Source organism: Carya illinoinensis, chromosome 15 (genome assembly GCF_018687715.1).
Source record: "Carya illinoinensis cultivar Pawnee chromosome 15, C.illinoinensisPawnee_v1, whole genome shotgun sequence".
Lineage (NCBI taxonomy): Eukaryota > Viridiplantae > Streptophyta > Magnoliopsida > Fagales > Juglandaceae > Carya > Carya illinoinensis.
The window spans coordinates 41,953,930-41,970,909 of NC_056766.1; positions in this window are offsets into that span (position 1 = coordinate 41,953,930).

Below are 16,980 nucleotides of genomic sequence, written 5' to 3' on the forward strand. Positions count from 1 at the left end.
ATAGAGATTTTACCATGTACAATTTTATCTACTTGTGATAGATTTGTTTCTTGTTTGCAATAGTTTTGTGTACTTCAAGCTGTTCCAGCTTGAGGGGGGAGTATTAGAATTGTAACTACTGTTAGCTATTAGTTACAAATTAGTTATAAATGGTTAGTTTGTAAACAAAGGATTTAAGCTCAAGTGTTGTATATAAATATCTCTCTCGTGTAGGAATCATATACAGTGCAATAATATCTTTCATTTTCACACCATCTTTTCTTCTCTTGGCAGTTCTCTCTTCTGTCCCCCAACTCCATTTTTTACAACAATTGTTTTAGTTCAAATTCTCAGTTTTGCCACCTTGACATCTTAGTGAGATGCAGTAAAGTAACGAAAATTAAGGATCTTTTAAAGTAAGTGTTTGATGATCGTATTGTAGCCTGTCTTAATTGGTTGGTTTGAGAATGGTTGTCAAGGGATGGAATTGTAGTTTATTGTAAGGCAATGGTACATCATAGTGATGAAATTCCCCGAGCATTGTACAATTTGATGGAGAGATGGTTGGGCAATGGAATATTACGTTAATGGAAAGTTAAAATAATGATAATGCAGGGAACCATACTGGAAGTTTAAAAAAAATTAAACAAACAAACAAAAAAAGTGATATGTCGGTTCCCTAGCCTTGGAGACTAGGGAATAGAGGGCAAGGGTTCCTCTTATGAGGTATGGGAGCCTTATTTTTACTTCCTCCTGCTAGTCATGATTTGTAGGTTGATTTTCTGGATGCCCTTTATGTTTCTTTGGACTTATGGAAAGTTAAATATGTAGTCATTGTGGTCAAAATTGGGAGGGTTGGGTGGAATACTCCTCTATATGAGCAATGGGTTTGGTTTGAATTACCCAAGAAGGATGGAGTTAGCGGGTTACCACCCTTTATTCTCGGTTTTTTCTAATTCATATCCCTCCACTTTGAGTCTTGATAACTTATAATAGGTTATTAGTTTCATGTTAACTGGTAGAATCAAATTGAAATTGTTTTGTGAACCTCTTGAATTGTCTTATTGTCTTCATATGATCTTCTTCGGCTACAAGTAGTTTTGTATTTTTCTCTGTTTTCCAGGACTGCATATGATGTAATTCTTACTGACGATATCTGGCCTCAAGATTTATTGCATTTTGCATTCTATCTGGTTGGTTGTGCATGCGAGCTAGCTTGTGTTTGATGACATCTCTAAAGCCTCATGACCTATTTTTTGTTCTTGTTTCTCACAAGATTAAACCAAGATATCAAGAAATAGAGCAAAAATATTTTAGAAGTTGTCAAAGATTGATGGAAAAGCTAGCTAAACCCATATAGAAAAACTTTCACTTGTAAATTTATGTTGGATGGTTTTATGTAAAACTTAAAACAATGGCAGTGCAGTGGTTAAGCTTCAAATATGTACTTTGAGATTATATGAATGATGTTTCAAGCAAAAACTGAATTTTTCCAAATATAGTATTTTTTTGGTTTATTAACTTGCTTTGTTTATTAACAAGCAAGTACCTTTAAGTTTCAAGAAAAAACAATGTATGAATTAAAAAAAAAAAAAAAATAGGGTCAGGTTTCAAACATTTCCGACGACAATATTCCGCCGGAATAAATTTGGAAGCCAACAATGCCTGCAAGTATTTCCAGCTAAAAAAGTAGATGCAAATATTTATTTCCGGCGACAAATATATAACCCGAAAATAAAATTGGCAAAGCCAATCAAGCTAGCACTATTTCTGGCTACAAATGTAGCAGCAAATACATATTTGCGACTATAAATATATAGCCGGAAAAGAAATTGGTGACTTACAACTAGCCAGTACCTATTTTCGGCTTTGAAAATGTAGCCGCAAATAAATATTTCTGACTAAAAAATATAGCCGGAAATTATTTTTGGCAATGGATGATGGATATTGGCAAAAATTATTGCGATAAAATTTTATTCATTTGCGGCTATTGTTGTTGTCCAAAATAATTGGTATTTCTGGCAACTCTCAAAGTAGGCGGAAAAACTTTTACTTGGCTCTTTAATAGCGACTATTTGGTGGTGACTAGAAATAGCGGGTAATAACTAATAGCAGCTAAATTATGTATTTTTTCCGGCGACCTGACCCGTCGGAAATGGAGCAATTTCCTGTAGTGAGTAACTTGAGTTCTTATTTTATTGCAAATCACTCCATTCAAGGTGTAGCCCACTTCAATCTAACATCCAAATTTAATTTCCTGCCAAAATAATATGGCATTTGTTGGGAGAAAAATACCAGACCCAATATATACCAGACTCCATCCATCAAAGAGCCATCATCAAGAGTGTAAAAAAATGGGGGAATGGGACAAGATAGAAAGGAAAAGCAAGGTATTAGAGATAAAGAGAGATAAAGAGAGAACTAATGAGAAAGAGGAAAATTGAGAGGAAAATTGGTAAAATGTATTAAAAATCATATATAATAATATTCAAGCATTTAATATCATGTACAAAAGAGTATAAAATATAAACTCATTGACTAATTTGAATCAAAATATGATATCATCAATCTAAAAAATTTCATTGAACATGTAATTTTTATATTCAACTTCAGTTGTTGGCATTTTTTTTTTTTTTTTGCCTCATGCAAAGAAGATAAAGATCATTAAGTTATAAGCACATGGCAAATTTACTATTCTATACACAACCATAAATTTAATACAAAATACACATTCATCTCTTAATTTTTTTGTTCAACTAAAGAAAATAAAGAACTATATGTTTTATCATTCAATTTTCATGCGATTCTTATTGAATACAATAATGAAAAAGTTACTATATATTTATTTCATCATATTTTGTACAATAATTAAAAATAAATAAAAATTCAATTATGGGACAATTTAAAAATAAATATAGTTTTGAATCTATTGAAATTGGTTCAAATTAATCTAAAGTCAGTTAGAATTTGATGGAGGGGGATCTGAGTCAGATGATATTGAGCTGTCAGATTATACATTGATGGCACTGAACCACCTCGAGATGGCAGGTCAACGCAAGTTAAGTAGGAAATAGTGATTTTTCTTTGATTTGGGACAGTTTTGAGCACGTATCGATATTTTAGCCATAACTTTGGCCACAGGTATCGAATTTGCACATAAGAAGTATGAACCCAATTCAAAAAGTTCTTTTCAGTGCTCGTGCACACTGTGGTTGTCCAGCTATGGTTGGTGTGCATCATTTTCGAGCTCAAGTTCAACTGTTTTCCTCTTCAAATCTCTAATTTTAGATATTTTTTGCCTGTTATGATAATATTTCATTTCTCGGTCAGGAAGTGATTGTGATCCAATTTTGGCCATATTTTTTTACATATTGCTTCTTTATTTACATATTTATTTTTAGTGTGTTTATTAGGATTTTTTATTTTTGGTAAAATCTTAATATTTTCGAATCTACAGCTATTTCAATCCGGTTTGTAGGTTTCGGAGGAAGCGATTTTTTATGAAGTTATCAAAATTTTCAATTGAAACTAAAGCAAGTCTCTTGTCTTTTCTATTTTCATTATTTATTGAAATTAATTGCTAGAATTAATCTAAAATTTCTTGTGCTCTCTGTGTAGCACAAGACATTGAAGGTCCTAAACCAAGGTGTTATAAAGAAGCAATGCATAGTAAAGAATCTAGTAATTGGCTTCTTGCAATGCAACAAGAAATGGAATCTCTTTATAAGAATAAGACTTGGGAAATGGTGTTAAAACCTGAAAAAGTTAAAATCATAGGGTCTAAATGGATATTTAAGAAAAAAGAGGGTATAACTGGGGTAGAAAAACCTAGGTACAAAGGTAAGTTAGTGGCAAAGGGTTTTACACAAAGAGAAGGTATGGATTTCAATGAAATTTTCTCTCTTGTAGTAAAACACAGTTCTATCATATTGTTGTTAGCCTACATTGCTTATCATGACTTGTTTTTAGAACAGTTGAATGTTAAAACTGCTTTTCTACATGGTGAATTAGAAGAAACTCTATACATGCAACCTCCTGAAGGCTTTATAAACGAATCCAATAAAAACCATGTGTGTTTGTTGAAAAAATCTTTGTATGGACTAAAACAATCCGCAAGACAGTGGTATAAAAGATTTGACACGCATATGGTTGAGAATGGTTTTAAAAGATGCAATTATGATAACTGTGTATATTTTAAAGTTTCTGATGATGTCACTGTTTACCTTTTATTATATGTGGATGACATGCTCATTGCTTGTAAAGATAAGTGTAAAATTGAGCATGTAAAAGAAATTTTAAAATCTGTTTTTGAAATGAAAGGCCTTGGACCTGCTAAGAAAATCTTAGGTATGGATATAATTAGAGATAGAAAAAGGAAATTACTCTACTTAGCACAAAACACATATCTACAAAGGGTACTTAAAAGATTTAGCATGGATTTAGCTAAATCTGTGAATACCCCACCCAATTGGACAACATTTTGAACTTTTTGTAAATCAGTCCCCTAAAACTGATGATGAAAGGGAATTTATGATAAAAATACCATATGCAAGTATGGTAGGTAGTACCATGTATGCAATGGTCTGTTCAAGACTAGACCTTACCTATGCTGTTAGTCTAGTTAGTAGGTTCATGGGAAACCCCACTTGCAAGCATTGAAGTGGGTGTTTTAGTACTTAATAGGCTCCTCTGGTTTAGGGTTAAGTTTTGGTGGCAATGTGTTAAGTGGTCAAGAAATCTGTGGTTTGTAGATTTTGATTTTGCTGGAAACTTGGATACAAGGAAGTCCCTGACTGGCTATGTATTCACTGCTTTTGATGGTGCTGTGAGTTGGAAATCTAATTTACAATCAGTTGTAGCTTTGTCAATAACTGAGACTGAATACATAGCGATAACAGAGGCTATAAAGGAGGCTTTATGGTTGAGAGGTATAACAAATGAATTAGGTTTATTTGAGGGTAATATCACAGTCTACTGTGATAATCAAAGCACTATACATCTCACTAAAAATCAAGTTTTTCATGAAAGATCAAAACATATTGACATTAGACTTCACTTTGTTAGAGATATGGTTGCAGGTGGCACTGTCAAAGTGGAGAAAGTGCCAACAGAAGAAAACCTAACATATATGATGACTAAACCATTGCCAAGATCAAAGTTCAAGAACTGCCTAGACTTGATCAACATGGAGGAGAGTTGACCAGGGAATAAAAGGTGGGATCTGACTAGAGATGGGGAACCTTGAAGTCAAATTAATGACAAGGTGGAGATTGTAGTATTATGTGTCAATAATTTGTATATAGAAGGACATATTTGTAATTTGTATCTTATTATTCTGTTCTTGTAATCCGGTTGTTATTACATGGCCATGTGTTTAGATCATATGCATTAGGGTTTTGCTGTGTTACAAGTTAGTAGTATAAAAGGCCAAGTGATGGCCACTGTAGAGAGAAGAGAGAGACAGAGCCGTATAAGAGAAAAGAGCTAACAGAGAAATTAGAGTTTATGAGAGAAACTAAAATCAGTGAAGATTGAGAGGGAGTTAAGGTCATTTTATGACCTGAATCTTGTAACCTGTTCCTCTGTTGCAATTGGAAGTTCTAATAAGATGATCTCTGGCCAGTTCCCCCTATGGATGTAAATCTAAAAGGATCGAACCACGTTAAATCCTCGTGTTCTTGGTATATTCGTTCTATTTTCTTATTTACAATCTAATTGTATTTTCTGTTTTATATTTATTAAATCAATTTTGGTATCTTGTTGAGATATTTGGTGTTCTTGCTTAAACCCTAGAATTACAACAGTAACTGTTCAAACATTACATTTTCACACCATACCCATTTGAATATGAAGCAGTTCGTTTGAAAATTAGAACAAAATATGCATTCAAATGCATGAAATGTCATTTAAAGGCGTTGATATTAAGTGTAAATCAAAAAATTGAAATAAATATAAAATTCAAATATAATAAATGTTAAATAATTCCACAGTTGTTGAAATTTTTCTCAAACTATATAATGGTTTTAATACAAAATATTAAAAATTATAATTAGAACTAAAAAACTATGATGATTTTAATACAAACATTTGAGATAAACATGAGTGCTTTCACAATATCTAACGAGAAAAATCAACATTTCAGCTTGCAAATATACTTATAAAGGGATTTTACAAACTAATATGATTCAGTGAGAAACATTAAATTTACTTTAAAATGTATATATATATATATATATAAAATAAAGTTTTATAATATCACATTCCAGATCATCAAGTTTACTTTTGTAATATTTGTTTTTTAACTAAGGATTATTCTCTTTTTCTATTTTGCACACGGTAGCTAGCTGACGTGGCTGTTACAGATTTCACCAGAACCAATCATCAAGTTAAATACAGCCCCTTAGTTTTTGACCTAGACGTACGGCCAGTTATATATCAACTACTCGGCCTGTTCTGGTTTCAAGATTCAATACAACCTCCCTCAGTTGTTCTTGGTAACTCCGAAACATGCATCCACAGCTGAATATTGTTTTGTAGATTAAATATGAGTGTATCGGCCCATCTACCCATCAAATATTCATAGCTCTGGTGACTTGAAACAAAGTCAATCACCGAATTCATTTTAGGTGGAATTTTAATGACAACTTTAATGTTTTGGGGGAGAGAGGTGAGAAATTTTAGTTTTAGATAAAAATTTAAAATATTATATTTTAATGTTATTATTATTTTAAAATTAAAAAAAATAAATTAGGATTTGAAATAATTGAATTGTTTATTATATTTGATATGTAAATTTAAAAAAGTTGTAATGATGATATGATAATTTTGAATTACCAAACCTATGTTTATGAATAGTATTGCAATGGTTTAAATTAAAATATTTTATTTGATTAAAAAAAATTGAATAAAAATATAATAGAGTTAAAAAAAATTAAATATTATTTTTATTTTGAAATTTAAAAAAGTAGTATTTTTTTTTTTTTTTTTTTGTATTTTGTTTAGAAGTTTGGAAAAGTTATAATGATTAAATGAAAAAATTAAAATTTGAAATTGAAAATGTTTTGTGTTTGAGTGATTTTTAGAAATGAAATATATAAGAATACTTGAGCATAGTCTATTAGATGTATATCAATCACGTGCTTATTATTAAGCACTTAGTTATTTAGTTTTTTCTACTTTAAGTATGCACGTGTACATTTTAGCTTGTTTTTATATCTTCTATTCGATTATATATAAACACAAATAGTGTCATGCTACTTTACCTTTTGGAGAAGATCAGAAATATTTTTCACTTCTCCATGCAGCTTGAGTCTATGAATTTTACAGGTATCAACTTAGGGTTTCGTCAATGGCATCTTCCTCTGATATTTCCTTCGTTACTTCTGAGGATTCTTTGAATCTATATTTCCTTCATAGTGGAGATCATCCACGTTGGGCTCGTGTAGAAGTCCAAAATCACAAGATAGGGCCCAGCCCCTCACCCCTTAAAATGAAGCCATTTTGCACCTCTTTTTTTAGGGGGGTAGGGGTGGAGGGAGGATGAAAACCCTAATTTTCTTTTCTCTTCTTTCCTCCTCCCTTTCTTCCCTCTTAAGCTGCACCCTTCGTGGGCCCCTTCCTCTTTGCAACTTGTGGCCTCCCTGAATGAATATTCTCTCCCTGCCATCGTCACTCGTCAGGCCTACTGACATTTTCAGTGCTATTCGTCCCACCCCCCAACATCCTTGCATAGAGCAATCCTCTAATCTCTCTCTCTCTCTCTCTCTCTCTCTCTCTCTCTCTCTCTCTCTCTCTCTCTCTCTCTCTCTCTCTCTCACACACACACACACACTCTTATCTCTCTCTTTTACTCTGTTTCACCATTACTCTAGCAGCCACCATCTAACCACCACCATCAAGTTGTCTACTCCATCTGTTTCTCTCTTTGTCAACCTCCTGCTATCTCACTGCCATTCTCTCTCTGTTGTGATTTGTGTTTCTGTTAGATGTAGCCCACACCTACACCATCGTCGTTCCTCACCTCAACACCCTTGACAAGCTCTCCCATCTCTCTCTCTCTCTCTCTCTCTCTCTCTCTCTCTCTCTCTCTCTCTCTCTCTCTCTCTCTCTCTCTCTCTCTCTCTCTCTCTCTCTCTCTCTCTCTCTCTCTCTCTCTCTCTCATTTTAACCCTATGTCAAACACCCTATCCCATCTCCCTTCCTCTAAGTCACTATCGTAGCCAAGACTCCTCGCAACCATGATTTGACTCCAAGACCACACTGTAAAACCCTTCCTTTCTCCCCTTTCTTTCGTTCCCATAGATTTTATCTCTCCTAGGGTTACGTTGCTACCACAATCCGCCACCATAGATGCCCACCGAAAGCCATCCGACCGCTCACCCACCTCCTCCATACCCCTCCTGCTCAGCCCTCTCAAATTTCCTCTCTTTTTTTTTTATTTCTCTCTCCTAAGGTTCTGCCGTTGCTAACCGCCACCAACCACCACAATTTCTTATTCATCTCACCCCTCTATTTTTTGCCAAATTTGCCTCCACCTACTTATCCCATTGAAGCACCATGTTCTATCCAAACATGCTAATCAATGTTTCCCTTCCATCATGCTCCACCCTAGATGATGCCACTATAATAAGATCCTCCACCTCTTGAGATGCCTTTCAATTTTTCTGTCTCACGTTTGCACTTTGATTTTCTAATTTTATCCCTTTTCAGCAACCTGAACGCATGCTAACACACACTAATTTTTCTCTCACCCTGAGAGGAACCGCCATGACTAGCGAATTAGGACTCAGTGTGCTATGATCATCCAGAAATTTTACCATCGCATTAGTAAGTGGTTGTTGAACTAAATTTAAAATACTCGTAAATGGAAAAGTGAGAATCTATGATTTGTGCAATCTGGTTGGGAATGATGATCAAATGACTAATGAGAAGCATTGAGATTGAATTGTAGACATTGGTTGTGGATTTGTGAAGTGGCTAAGAGCCACGAAGCATTGGGAATAATTTGTAGTAGAGAAATTGTGAATCTGTGAAGTGTTGGAAATTGACTTGCTATGAAATTATATGTTTTATGATTTTACCTAATAAGTAATGTTGTGTTATGTCATTCATTAATTATCTATTGCATATATGCATTACATCTATTACATGTGATTAAAGTTTCTGTATATGTGCTCTAATCATGTTTTATGCCGAACTATGTATATTTTGTGGTTTTTAGTGCCAAAAGAATAATTTTGTGGGTGTGTGCATATCACAACCCTAAGTTGAAATGAGACATTATCTCAATGGAGCTCCTCTGATCACTCGGGAGTGCATAAAGTTGAGTGGCATCCTTGGGGTTGTCGTTCGGCTACAAAGGGCTCGGGTGAGACTGTAACGCTCTGAAGTTGACTTTATTACCTCTTCGCTAGCGAAGGTTAGAGGATGCATGATCATATACGAGCCATGCATGGGTGTGACGAAGGGAGCCAAAGTATGTAGATGGTCCATAGGGGAGACCATGGTGCATACCTCAATCAAATTGTGGTTTTAAGAATAAAAATGGGCTTTTTGAGTGTGTGGTGCCTTGTATAAGAGATGGTTATACTCGTGTTTTTTAAAGTCATAAATGTTATAATTCTTTGATAATTTCTATTTTGCATGATTTCATATTTATCCACTTGCTTGTATTTTAAGTGTTAGTTTTGATTTCATTTACTGAGATTTTGCAAAATCTCACTATAGTGTCCCCACCTGCAAATCCGCAGAGTAGAATTGTAGACTTTGATGTAGAGGATGATTATGAGCTTGGAGGTTTAGCTCCACTTAAGAAGTGAAGACTTGGGGGCCTCTTTTTCCCCTTTGTTAAGTGTGGTTTAATTTTAAATTGGGTGACTGTATTATTTAAATGCTGAAGTTTGGAATACCGGTGGTTTATTTTTTTTTTTTTCAATGTTATAACTTTAAGTTCTGGTACTAGTAGAATTCTTGATTATCCTTTTATCTTTTTTACTGCTGCAAATTAACTACACACTATCATATTGCATGCATGCACACAATTGCTTTCATAGTGTGCTGGGGCTGTGTGACCCAAGTGGCCAACATCTCAATGTTGCAACTTCCACCAAATTACATGTAGGAGTCAAGGGCACCACAATCCAAGCTTCATTTTGGTTACTTAACCTCTCAAAGGAGAGAACTATCGCTATCGATGATGATGGTACTGCGGGCAAAGAATAAAGTTGGCTTTGTTAATGGTTCGATTCGGCAACCAAATTCTACTAATCCTCTGTTCATACTCAGGAATGCTGTAATAACGTAATTTTATCATGGTTTCTTAATTATGGTTCTAAGGACATTGCTGCGAGCGTGATCTATTGTTGAAACTGCCCATGAGGTCTGATTTGATCTTAAAGAACCTTTTGATCATGATAATGGTCCTCGTATCTTTTAGTTAGAGAAGGATATTTGTTCTTTATCTCAAGAGAATATGTCTGTTAGTTCTTACTTTACATAGATAAAAGGGCTTCAAGATGAATTACAAAATTATTCTCCCATACCACATTATTCTTGTGGAGCTTGAATGGTTTTAATTGACTACCAGCAACGCCAATATGTTCTTCATTTTCTTATGGGGCTTAATAAGAGTTTTACAAGCATCAAATGCCAAATATTCCCCAATTCCCCATGGATCCTCTACCTTCCATCAATAGAGTTTTTTTCTCTTATTTTACAAGAATAAAAACAACGACAAGTGAGTCATATGACCATTTCATCTTTGGAATCTACTCTTTTGTTTTCCAAGTCAGTGAATAACAATTGAGCCCCTTCTGGAAAATCATTTACTCGTAAAGATCAACCAACTTGTTCTCATAGTGGTATGACTAGCCATGTCATAGATAAGTGTTACAAGTTTCATGGTTACCCACCTGACTTTTGCACTAAGCCTAAGTCTATTTCAGCCAATCAGGTTTTAGTTCAAGATCCAGATCCTACACCTTCAATGGCTCCAATTCCTCAATTCTCAATCTCTGTAGAAAAATGTCAACAACTATTGACATTTATCAATTTTCAATGTCAACATAGTCTTTAATCTTCTTCCGGTCATGTGACTATTACTATGGTCTCCAATAACACCTTGGCTAATGCCACTTTACGCCCTTCAGGTAAACAAATTTTTCCCCTTGACATTACACATTCTGTTTTTTCTAGTAATTTTTTGTTCTCTAATTTATCTTATGACGCATGGATCATTGATACAAGCGCCACTAATCATATAGTGCCTTCCACCATTTTTTTCACTTCCATACCTTCTATTTTTATTTCACTATCAAGTTAACAAATGGATCTTCTGTTCCAGTTGCTCATGTTGGAACCATACAATTCTTTGATTCATTTGTTTTGAAAAATGTCCTTTGTATGCCTTTATTCTTTTTCAATCTCATTTCTGTAAGTAAGCTTACTAGTTCTTTGCATTGTTGTTTCCATTTCATGTCTCAATATTGTTTCATTCAGGACCTTAGTGAATGGAGGACTATTGGACTGGGTAGCATACATGACAATATCTACATTATGTAGCAGCCAGTGTATCACAAGCCTTTCATTTTTGCTGTATCTCCTACTATTTCTCCTATCATACACAATTCTATTGATCTTTAGCATCATTATTTAGGTCACCTTTCATTTTCCAAATTGACTATTCTTCATGATGTTGTATCTGAGATTCATTCTTGTAATAAGCAACATCATTGCTCAATTTTTCCTCTTACAAAACAAAAGAAACTATCATTTCTTACTCGTACTCGAGTTACTAATTCAATCTTTGATTTGGTTCATTGTGATATTTTGGTCCTATGTCTACTCCTACGATTAATAGATTCCTTTTTTTTACAATTTTTGATGACTACACTAGGCATACTTGGGTTTATTTATTGAAATATAAAAATGAAATGTGCCAATTGATTCATTCCTTCTTCTCTTTGGTTCAAACTCAATTCCAAACTACAATTAAAACCATCCAGAGAGACAATGGTGTTGGATTTTCTATACAAGGTTTATTTGCTCTTAAAGGTGTTGTTCATCAGCATAGCTGTGTGCAAACACCTCAACATAATTCCATTATTGAACATAAATATCAGTACATTCTAAATGTTGCTTGTTCTCTTAAGTTTCAAGCTAATCTTCCTATTTGTTTATCAGGAGATTGTATACTTATTGTTGTTCATCTAATTAACAGAATTCCTACACTTGTTTTTTCTAAGAAAACTCCTTTTGAAATGCTCTATCATGTTTTACCTTCTTATACTCATTTTAGAGTTTTCAATTATCTATGCTATGCTATAACTCTTTCTCATAACCAATCTAAATTTGATCCTAGATCTCATTGATGTATTCTCCTTGGTTATCCTCATGGTGTCAAGGGTTACAAGCTTTTAAATCTTGACACTGACTCCATCTTTGTCTCATGAGATGTTTTATTTCACGAATCTATTTTTCCATTCCATTCTTTTAATCTTCATACTTCTCAGCATTCCCTAGTTTTTTATTCATAGTTTCCTTCTATATTACCTATTCCAATATCTGATTCCACCAATTCTAACTCTTTACAGTTCCCATCAAATTCTAATTAGTGTTAAAAACTTTTTTTCATTCTTGTTCTTTACTAAGATCTACTCGTGTTTCTCGGTTACCTGGCTATATGCATGATTATAATTTTGGTTCTATTTTTGCTTCTACAGTCCCATCTCCTGTTGTAGGTAAGTGTTACGATCTTTTTCATACACATTCATATTCCAACCTATCTTCCACCTATCAAACTTTTTCCTTATCCGTTTTTTATTAGTTTGATCCCACCTCTTTTAAACAAGCTATGCATTAGTTACTGGAGAGATGCAATAGCAACTAAACTTCGAGCCTTGGAAGAGAAGAAAACCAGGTCTCTTACTGATTTACGTATTGGGAAGCAACCTATGGGTTGTAAGTAGGTTTATAAAGTTAAACTTGAAGCTAATGGTTCAGTTAAAAGATATACAGTTTGCTTAGTTGCAAAGGGATATACATAGCTTGAAGGTTTGGATTACTTGGAGACTTTTTCTCCTGTGGCTAAAATGGTGACTATTCAAATAATTACTTGCTTTGGCTTCTATCAATGATTGGTCCTTGAACCAATTAGAAGTTAATAATTACTTTTTGAATGGTGATCATGATAAAGAGGTTTATATAACTCTTCTACCTGGTTTTGGCAATAAGGGGGAGTCTCGAGTGTGTCGGTTACATAAATCTCTGTATGGATTAAAGCAAGCCTCCTGCAATTGGTTTGTTAAATTTTCCACCACCTTGGTTCAACATGGTTTTATTCAATCTAAGAATGAATATTATTTGTTTACTTGAGTTCAAGGTTCTTCTTTCATTGCTCTCCTTGTCTATGTTGAAGATATTGTCATTGCCTGGAATGATGCTCATGCAGTTTCTGTTTTGAAAAAGTTTATAAATAGCCAATTTAAACTCAAGGATTTGGATACCCTGAAATTATTTTTAGGCTTTGAAGTTGCTCGATCAACTAGGGGAATTTCTATTTGCCAATGGAAATATGCCCTTGACACTCTTAAAGATATAGGTTTTCTTGAAGCTAAACTTGTAAGTTTTCCTATGCAACATCACTTGAAACATAATCATTCTGTGGGTGAATTATTATCTGATTCTTGTGCTTATCGACGTTTGATTGGTTATCTATTATACTTGTGTTTGACTCGACTAGTTATCACTTTTTCAGTTAATACCTTAAGTCAATTCATGGCACATCCTCGTACTCCTCACCTTCATATTGCACATCATATTCTACGATACATTAAATCCACATGTGGTCAATGCTTATTTTTTCTATCAAATTCTCCACTCTACCTCAAAGCCTTTGTTGATCAGACTGGCCAATTTATATTGATACAAGGAAACCCATCACTAATTTTTGTGTGTTTCCTGGTATGTCTCTGTTGTCATGGAAATCTAAGAAGTAGTCCACTATGTCAAGTCTTCCACGAAGACTAAGTATCGTGCTATGGCCTCTACAGTTTGTGAGCTTACTTGGCTTCGTTCTTTGCTTGCTGATTTTTCAATTTCTCACCCTTAAGTTGCCTTACTTTATAATGATAATCAGGCTACACTTTATATTGCAGCAAGTCCTGTTTTCCACGAGCATAGAAAACACAGAGAAATTGATTGTCATCTTATTCGTGAGAAGTTTCAAGTTGGATTAATTTGAACACTACATGTTTCTTCTGCTTCTCATCTGGCTGACACTATCACCAAGCCACTTGGTTTTCAGTATTTTTCTGCTTTTTTATGCAAGATGGGAATCTTAAACATTTATTCTCCATCTTGAGGGAGATTATTAGATGTATATCAATCACGTGCTTATTATTAAGCACTTAGTTGTTTAGTTTTTTCTATTTTAAGTATGCACGTATACATTTTAGCTTGTTTCTATAGTTTCTGTTAGATTATATATAAACACAAACAGTGTAATGCTGCTTTACCTTTTTGGAAAAGATCAAAAATATTTTGCACTTCTCCTTGCAACTTGAGTCTCTGTATTTTACACAATTGTATTGCCAAATAGACCCTAAAAATCTCTAAGATCTACAAAAGAATTTCTTGCCATTTTTTTATTCAAAATACCATTTGTCATTTAAAGAAAGATAAATGTCATACGTAGATTCTACAATAATATTAAATGTTTGGGTTCTACATTGCTCATGGGTAGCAAGACAATGGCGCTTCATCCCATTCAAGGGATTGGAAGATTATTAAAAATTGTCTCTTTTTTTCCTAGTTTAATTTATACTATATAACCCGTTGATATTTTGTCAACTTTGCTAAAGTTTCTGTTGGGATTAACTGTTTATTAGTGGCTAATTTGAAGTATAATGTGGAAGCAAACAAAAGAAAATTTGACATTCACACAAAGAATATCAAAATTTACATGGTTCAGCTTGAACAATCCTACGTCCACTGGCAAAGTCAGTCTCAAGGAATTCACTTTGAAAAAATGGAGTACAAGAAACTTATCACAAATCACTCATCAATCCCAAAAGCTCCAATACACCCAATGAACTCTCAAAATCTCACAAAATGAGTTATCTCTCTTTTCTCTCAGTTTTGGCTGTAATAATATTCAAAACTGTGTAAAACATGTGTATTTATACTTAATGCCCCAAGAACCCTAATTTATGAATATTTGCTTGAGTGAGGTGTCAAGCGAACAATCTACCTAGAGCTTGTTCAAACTGACTATCGAGCGTGTGTCAAGTGAATAATCTACCTAGAGGTCGCTCATGCGAACTATCGAGCAGATGTTGAGCCAGCAATCTATCTAGGGTTCACTTGAGCAAAGCGTCAAGCCAAAGTTGGCAAGAGCCACAATCAAGCCAAGGTCAAGCCACAATCGAGCGAAGTCTCTAGAATGGCATTTTCAACAACAAATCAAGCCACTATTCCAACAAATTTCCACATTAGCTTGAATTCCGTTAAGCCTAAACAAAAATAAATTCCACCAAATCGAATTTTACCATTCAACAATAAAGACATCAAAGATGCCCACCAAAGATTAAAAAAATAACGCCTATCTCTTGGAAACCCATTTCCATCCAAAAGTCTTAATCTCCATAGACAACTTGACCAAATCATAAGCTTGGTCCTAATAAAGAGAGTCAACCTCTTCACACAAAAGCAAACACACTACAATATAAACTGCTTACTTGAACAACGAATTTTAAATACACACGAAGGCTAACAATAAATATTCTCTGTCAAAGTAAGTACACCACAAAATCTGCATGAGTATATCTCGGAGGTTGCCAAATTGCCTCCTCTATCTACACGATGAAACTGTAGACTTGCTCTCACTATTCACCAATGCCAAAATTAAAATAAACTACTTTCCAATAGCATGATCTAGAGTACCATCTGTACTTTATTGTAAAGCTCTCTCAGCAACTTCACCTTCTTACTATAACCATGCTCTCATTTCCTAAACAACTACTGAAAAGCTGGGGAAGGAGAAAGGTTCGCCCAATAGCAAGTTGTGTTGACCGCTTTACCCAATTTTTGTACAAGCCTGGCATACCAAAAGCATACCGTAAGCTCTCATACAAGAGTCTAATTCATTCCATTCAGCTACCCTATTTCTATGGAGTGGACCTAACTGTACAATCTAAAAAAAGCTCTTCCTTCTTGTTTATAGATCACTAGCATTCAAGTGCTTGAACTCATCAAATACATCATCACTCACTGCTTCAGAAAATCAAGTCTAACATTTCCTCAAAATGGTCATCAAACAACATGAGTACAAACAGGGCATCACCTTGCATAAGATGTATCTAAAAAATAGAAAAAAATAAACTATAGTTTACCTAATTCTGCACTACTTCACAAGAATATAAACTATAGTATACCTGATTCTACACTACTTCACAAGACTATAATGCCAACACAAAAAATTAAGCTTTCCTATCTTCTGATCACACAAAGCAAAAGTTGTCTAGTCACAAATGACCATGCTCGTTCACCCATATGGCCCAATCACATGTGCCCATGCCATACCTTAATCTAGGACATCTAAAGATGTAGCTTCACCAATCATTGTCTCACCAAGAAGAAAATAAAGAACGTTCATCTTCTTCCTTCTCATTACCACCAAAGAACCCTTGTAGACTTGAATGATTCCACCTACAGCTAAATACTAATAACCAAAGATGTCAAGAATGCCCAAAGATATAAGATTTTTCTTTAAAGATGGAATATGATAAACATTAGACAAAGGTCTAACGATTTCATTATACTTCTTAATCTTGACTAAACCGATCCCAGAAATATCACAAGTCGTATCATTCCCAACCAAAACGAAATCACCGTTAACTGATTTGTAAGTAGTTAACCAATATCTCTTGAGACATATATGGAACGTACAAGCTGAATCTATGACTCACTTATCACCAAAAGGGTTGATAGAGCCACTGACTGCCA